Consider the following 7,814-nt stretch of genomic DNA (forward strand, 5'->3'; position numbering starts at 1 on the left):
AATCATGCCATTAAATTTTTTTTTAAGATTTTATTATTCATTTGAGAGAGCGAGAGAGCATGCATACGTGGGGGTGGGAGGAAGGCAGAGGGAAAGAGAGAAGCAGGCTCTCCACTGAGAGCCCTACACAGGACTCAATCCCAAGACCCTGGGATCATAACCTCAGCCGAAGGCAGCTGCTTAACCTACTGACCCCCCCACCACCAGATGCCCTGCTCCAATCATGCCATTTTAAATCCCGAAGCCGGTTTACGGCTTGGTATTTGTGAGATACAACTTTGTAACTACTATAATAATAACTATTATACCTTCAGAATTCCTGTATCAACAATCAGTATTTCTCAAAACAACCATGACTGAATGATGAAATATTCTGCCTTTTTATTTCTTGATTTCAAAATCAACAGGAGATGCACTTTTCAATTCAGGAGAGAAATATTTATTGATATAAGAAAATTAATTTGACTCTTTGAGGAATGTAGCCTACAATTCTTTTTTAGAAAAAAAAAATTTAGGAAAATGTGGGAAATACACGAATATGGAAATCCGATACATGAATATGTCAAATCCAAGACAACCCGTAGTTTAAAAATCCAAATGCACGATCCTAACTGGAAATAGAACCATTATCACTGTCTTTGTTGAACAGCACGAAGTTAAACATATAAGTAAGAAAATATATTTTTTCAAACCAGCTTCACAGACACCAACTTAGGTAAATGAAGTCCAGATATTATAGACCCAAAAAGCAAAGTTGCTTTAGAATAGGTCTAGTATTTATATACTATTATATAATATTTGCATGCATATAAAAGAATATATAGCCTAATGTGATTCAAGAAAACAAGTGTTTATGACATTAGGAATTTCTTTTTCTTTTTTTAGATTTTATTTATTTGACACAGCAAGAGAAAGTGAAAAGAGGGAACACAAGCAGGAGGAGTGGGAGAGGGAGAAGTAAGCTTCCTGCTGAGCAGGGAGCCTGATGCAGAGCTCAATCCCAGTGCCTGGGATGGTGACCTGAGCCAAAGGCAGATACTTAACGACTGAGCCACCCAGATGCCTAACAGTAGGAATTTCTGATACATTTTAGTTAATTCTAACTGGAAATGGATTTTTGCTACTTCTAACTTAAAGACTTATGTAAGTTCTCAACATTAATTTCCAATCTAAACAAAAAGATTATTACCTCTGGCATTGATAGGTTACTAGGAACATTAATAAAGTTAAAATAGTGAGTTAAAACATCTTTGTATAATTTAGAGATCTATTTACTAGTTACACAAAACAGTCTTACCGTAAACAGAAGGATTTGAAAGATTATATAAATATATTGTCCTAATGTAAGACTGAAAATGATGATACAACACATGAAAGCAAATTATTGCACTATTACTTTAAATGACATGAACTTTTGCCAAAAGGGGAAGGTATCTAATACTTACTGAATACAGGAAATTTGTACTTATTAGGTAATTTTTTTCTAATGAATTAATAGAGTAAATAATGATAGAAATGCAAAAAAAATTGCTAGAATGAGCAGCCAGTTTCTGCTTTGCTTTTTTTATTTTAAGGAAATCAACATTTCTACCTTCAAATGCAAGACACACTTCAATAACCTGCACTTCTTGACAGATCTGAATCCCAAAAGGTAGTACTCAAGATGTTTAGAACAATAGGAAAATAACAGGAAACTAAGATACCGCGCACATATCACATAGAAAAACAGGATGCTGGCAGCCTAGAAAAGCATACCCGGAACCCACAATAACAAAATCACACACACATTCTCTTCCAAGACTATTGATTCCAAAATTATAAAAGCAAAGGAGAAAATACTTTCCCCTTACTATTCCTCTTTCAATTTGGAGAGTCAACTTGAGGGAACCCTTGTGAAGCAACAGCCATAGGAGTGCATGCTGTGTAAGGAAGCAGTGGACAAGTGCCTCCAGTGGTGAGATTTTTTGAGTGCCTTGAGCAAACTGACCAGGAAAAGCCCAATAAATTCCCTCATTACATTGTCCTTGGTATTAGTTTCCTATTGGCTGCCTCAACAAAATACTTTAAACCAGCAGACTTAAAACAACTGAAATTTCTTCTCTCACGGTTTTGGGGGCTGGAAGTACAAAATCATGGCATGTTCCTTCTGAATTCTGTAGAGGCCGACCTTTCCTTGCCTCTTCTTGCTTCTGATGGCGGCTGGCAATCTTTGGCAGTCCTTCTGCATCACTGGATTATCTCCTTTTTTTATCTAATGGCCCTCTTCTCCCAGTATTATCTGTCTCTTCCCATGGAGTCCTCCTCTGAGACTCTCATCTTATACAGACATAGACATGCCGGATTAAGGGCCCACCCCCTCCAGCATGACTTTATACTAACTAATTACTTCTGCAGTGACCCTGTTCCAAATAAACGAACATTCCGAGATACTGGGGATTAGAGCTTCAATCTATCTTTTTGGGAGACACAATTCAACATAATAACTTCCCTTCCTCCAAAAAACAAAACATGGTAACAATACTATGTAGTGCCTATAAGGAAAAGCTACCTATTTAGAGGAAATACAGTTGGCTACTCCTCACTTTAGAGAATAGATTTAGTCTTAAACTATAAAATGACTACAGATCAAAGGGAACATTCCTTCCCCACTACGCTCTTTTTTCGTGATGTGATACTGTGGGAGGTGAGCACTCATCTGGGAGACAAGAAACTTAAGCTCTGATCCACAGACACTAAGTGGCTGAATGAACAAGTCCTCTGTCTTTTCTGATGTTCCATTTCCTGCTTCCTTTTTTAAAAATTTAAATTCAATCCATTAACATATAACGTATTACTAGTTTCAGAGGTAGAGGTCAGTGATTCATCAGTCTCCTATAATATCCAGTGCTCATTACATCACATGCCCTCCTTGATGTCCATCACGCAGTTTGCCCACCCCCCACCTTCCTCCCCTCCAACAACCCTCAATTTGTTCTTATGATTAAGAGTCTCTTATGGTTTGTCTCCCTCTCTGATTTCATCTCCTTTTATTTTTTCCTTTCCTCCCCTGATCCTCTGTTTTGTTTCTTAAATTCTACATGAGTGAGATCATACTATAATTATCTTTCTCCAATTGACCTATTTTGCTTAGCATAATACACTCTAGTTCTATCCACATCATTGCAAATGCCAAGATTTCATTTTTTTGATGGCTGAGTAGTATTCTGTTGTATATATACACCATATATACATTATCTTTATCCATTCATCTGTCGATGGACATCTGGGCTCTTCCCATAATTAGCTATTGTGGACATTGCTGCTATAAACATTGGGGTGCACTTGCCCCTCTGAATCACTATTTTTATATCCTTTGGATAAATACCTAGTAGTACAACTACTGGGTTGTAGTTCTACTTTTAACTTTTTGAGGAACGTCTGTACTATTTTCCATAATAACTGCACCAGCCTGCATTCCCACCAACAGTATAAAAGAGTTCCCCTTTCTCTGAATCCTCATCAATATCTGTCATTTCCTGACTTTGTTAACTTGAGCCATTTCTGACTGGTATGAGGTGGTATCTCACTGTGGTTTTGATTTGGATTTTCCTGATGCCAAGTGATATTGAGGATTTTTTTCATGTGTCTGTTGGCCATTTGGAGAAACACTTGTTCATGTCTTCTATTTCTTGACTGGAGTATTTGCTTTTTGGGTGTTGAGTTTGATAAATTCTTTATAGATTTTGGATACTAGCCCTTTATCTGATAAGACATTTGCCAGCATCTTCTCCCATTTTGTTGGCTGTCTTTTGGTTTTGTTGACTGTTTTTGTTTTGGTTTTCTGTGCAAAAGCTTTTTATCTTGATGAAGTCCCAATAGTTCATTTTTGCCTTTGTTTCCCTTGACTTTGGAGATGTGTATAACAAGAAGTTGCTGCAGCCAAGGTCACAGAGGTTGCTGCCTGTGTTCTCCTCAAGGATTTTGATGGATTCCTGTCTCACATTTAAGTCTTTCATCCATTCTGAGTCCATTTTTGTGTATGGTATAAGGAAATGGTCCAGTTTCATTCTTCTGCATGTGGCTGTCCAATTTTCCTGACACCATTTGTTGAAGAGACTGTCTTTTTTCCATTGGGTATTCCTTCCTGCTTTGTCAATAATTAGTTGACCACAGAGCTGAGGGTCCATTTCTGGGTTCTCAATTCTGTTCCATTAATCTATGTGTCTGTTTTTATGCCAGTACCATACTGTCTTGATGATGACAGCTTTGTAATAGAGCTTGAAGTCTGGACCTGTCATGTCTCCAGCTTTGGTTTTCTTTTTTCAACATTCCTTCAGGTATTTGGGGTCTTTTCTGGTTCCATACAAATTTTAGGATTATTTGTTCCAGCCCTGCGAAAAAAGTTGATGGTGTTTTGATAGGGGCTGCACTGAATGTATAGATTGCTCTGGGTAGTAGAGACATTTTAACAATATTTGTTCTTCAAGACATTTTAACAATATTTGTTCTTCCAATCCATGAGCATGGAATGTTTTTCCATTTCTTTGTGTCTTCCTCAATTCCTTTCACAAATGTTCTACAGTTCTCTGAGTACAGATCCTTTGCCTCTTTGGTTAGGTTTATTCTTAGGTATCTTACAGCTTCTGGTGCACTTGTAAATGGGATGACTCCTTAATTTCTCCTCTCATTGTTAGTGTATAGAAATGGAACTGATTTCTATGCACTGATTTTATATCCTGCCACGTTGCTGGACTCCTATATGAATTCTAGCAATTTTGGGTTTTCCACATAAAGTATCATATCATCTACAAAGAGTGAGAGTTTGACTTCTTCTTTGCTGATTCGGATGCCTTTTATTTCTTTTCATTGTCTCATTGCTGAAGCTAGGACTTCTGGTACTATGTTGAACAACAGTAGTGATAGTGGTCATCCATGTTGTGCTCCTGACCTTAGGAGAACATGGGCTTTCAGCAACTCGTAATCTTTTGGCTGGAGTGGGGGTCGATGGCTGCTGCCTGATCAGGGTGGTGGTTGCTGAGGACTGGAGTGGTTATTGTAGTTTCTTTCTTTCTTTCTTTCTTTTTTTAATGTAAACTATGTGTCCAAAACAGGGCTCAAACTCAGAACTCTGAGATCAAGAGTCACATGTTCTACCAACTGAGCAGCCAGGCACCCTTGGTTGTGATAATTTCTTAAAATAAGATAACAGTGAAGTTTGCCACATTATTTGATTCTTCCATTCACGAATGATTTCTCTGTAGCATGCGAGGCTGTTTGACAGTATTTTAACCTATGGCAGATCGAAATGGAAATCAATCCTCTCAAGCCCTGCTGCTATCTTATAAGCTAAGTTTACATAATATTCTAAATCTCTTATTGTCATTCCAACAGTCTTCATAGCATCTTCCTCAGGAGCAGATTCTAGCTCAAGAAACGACTTTCTCTGGTCATCCGTAAGAAGCAACTCTTCCTCTGTTCAAGTTCTTTCATGATGTTGCAGCAATTCAGTCCCATCTTCAGAATCCACTTCTAATTCTAGTTCTCTTGCTCTACCCACCACATCTGCAGTTACTTCCTCCACTGAAGTTTAAACCCCTCAGTGTCAACCATCGAGGGTTGGGTAACTTCTTCAAAACTCCTATTCATGTTGGTACTTTCACCTCTTTTCATGAATCACAGATTTTCCTAATGGCATCTAAAATGACAAATTCTGGGGCGCGTGGGTGGCTCAGTGGGTTAAAGCCTATGCCTTTGGCTCAGGTCATGATCCCAGGGTCCTGGGATCGAGCCCCGCATCGGGCTCTCTGCTCAGCAGGGAGCCTGCTTCCTCCTCTCTCTGCCTGCCTCTCTGCCTACTTGTGATCTCTGTCTGTCAAATAAATAAATAAAATCTTTTAAAAAAATAAAATAAAATAAAATAAAATGACAAATTCTCTCCAGAAGATTTTCAACTGACTTCCCAGATCCATCAGAGGAATCACTCTCTATGGCAGCTATAGTCTTACAAAATATAGTTCTTAAATAATTAACACTTAAAAGTTGAGGCAGCTGGTTGACTCAGTCAATAAAGCATGAGACTCTTGATCTTGGGGTTGTTAAGTTCAGGCCCCACGCTGGGTGTAGAGATTATTTAAAAATAAAATCTTTTAAAAAAATACATACATGCATACCCACTTGGAAGTCAAAATTACTCCTTAGTCCATGGACTGCAGAATGGATGTATAGTACTAGCAGGCATGAAAACAACATTCATCTCATTGTCCATCTCCATCAGAGCTCTGGAGTGACCAGGCACATTGTGCAATGAGCAGTGATATTTTGAAAGGCATCTTTTTTTTTCTGAGCAGCAGACCTCAACAGTGGGCTTAAAATATTCATCAAACCATGTGGTAAACATATGTACTGTCATCAGGCTTCGTTGCTCCGTTCATAGAGCACAAGCAGAGTAGATTTAGCATAACTCTTTGGGTCCCTGGGATTTTCAGAATGGTAAATGAGCATTGGTGTCAACTTAAAGTCACCAGCTGCATTAGCCCCTAATGAGAGTCACCCTATCTTCTGAAGCTTTGAAGCAAGGCATTGACTTCTCCTCTCCATCTATGAAAGTCCTAGATGGCCTCTTCTTCCAGTGTAAAACTGTTGCATCTATACTGAAAATCTGGTTAGTGTCACCACTTTCATGAAGTATCATAGCTAAACCTTCTAGATAATTTGCTATAGCTTCTCCATCAGCACTTGCTGCTACACCTTGCACTTTTATTGTTATTGAGACAGCTTCTTTCCTTAAACCTCATGCACCAACCTCTGCTAGCTTCGACTTTTCTTCTACAGTTTCCATATCTCTCTCAGCCTTCACAGAATTAAAGGGAGTGAGGCTTTCTCTGGATTAGGCTTTGACTTAAGGGAATGTTGTGGCTAGACTGGTCTTACACTCAACCACTAAAATTTTCTCCCTATCAGCAATAGGCTATTTCACTTTCTTATCATTCACATGTTCACTGGAGTGGCACTTTTAATTTCCTTCAAGAACCTTTTCTTTGCATTCATAACTTGAATAACTGTTCAGCATGAGAGGCCAATCTTTTGGCCTATCTCAGCTTTTGACATGCCCTCCTCACTAAACTTATTTATTTCTAGCTTTTGATTTAAAGTGAGAGACATGTGACTCTTCCTTTTCCTTGAACATTAAGACGTCATTGTGGGGTTGTTAACTGGCTTTACTTCAATATTGTTGTGTCTCAGGGAATAGGGAGGCCGGAGGAGAGACAGAGAGAGAGATGGCTTGTCAGTGAAGCAGTCAGAACACACACATTTATCACTTAAACTCATTGTCTTACAGGGGTGTGGTTGATGCTGTCCCAAAAGAATTTTAATAGCAACTTCAAAAATCACTGACCAGAGATCACCATTACAAATATAATAATAATGAAAAAGTTTGAAATACTGGGAGAATTACCAAAATGTGCAACAGGGACACAAGTGAGCAAATGTTATTGGAAAAACGGCCCCAAATGACTTGCTTGACACAAGGTTGCCACCAACCTTCAGTCTGAAGGAAGGAAGGAAGGAAGGAAGGAAAGAAGGAAGAAAGAAAGAAAGAATCCACAAAGTGCAATTAAGCACAGTAAAATAAAATGAGGTATGCCTAGGTGCAATTTGGAATTGATTTGGTTATTTAGGCAAAAGTCTCTTTCTTCCTTAATGAATCTTCCCAATTCTAGCATGAAGATGTGTATTTTTACCTATAGCATTGAACAGTTTTAATATATACTCCTAATGCTAAGATATAGATACAAAACATTTCAGGTCGTGATTAGTAAATTAGGAATATATTT

Source organism: Lontra canadensis, unplaced genomic scaffold (assembly GCF_010015895.1).
Source record: "Lontra canadensis isolate GAN:19392208 unplaced genomic scaffold, GSC_riverotter_1.0 scaffold4, whole genome shotgun sequence".
In the NCBI taxonomy this organism is placed as follows: Eukaryota; Metazoa; Chordata; class Mammalia; order Carnivora; family Mustelidae; genus Lontra; species Lontra canadensis.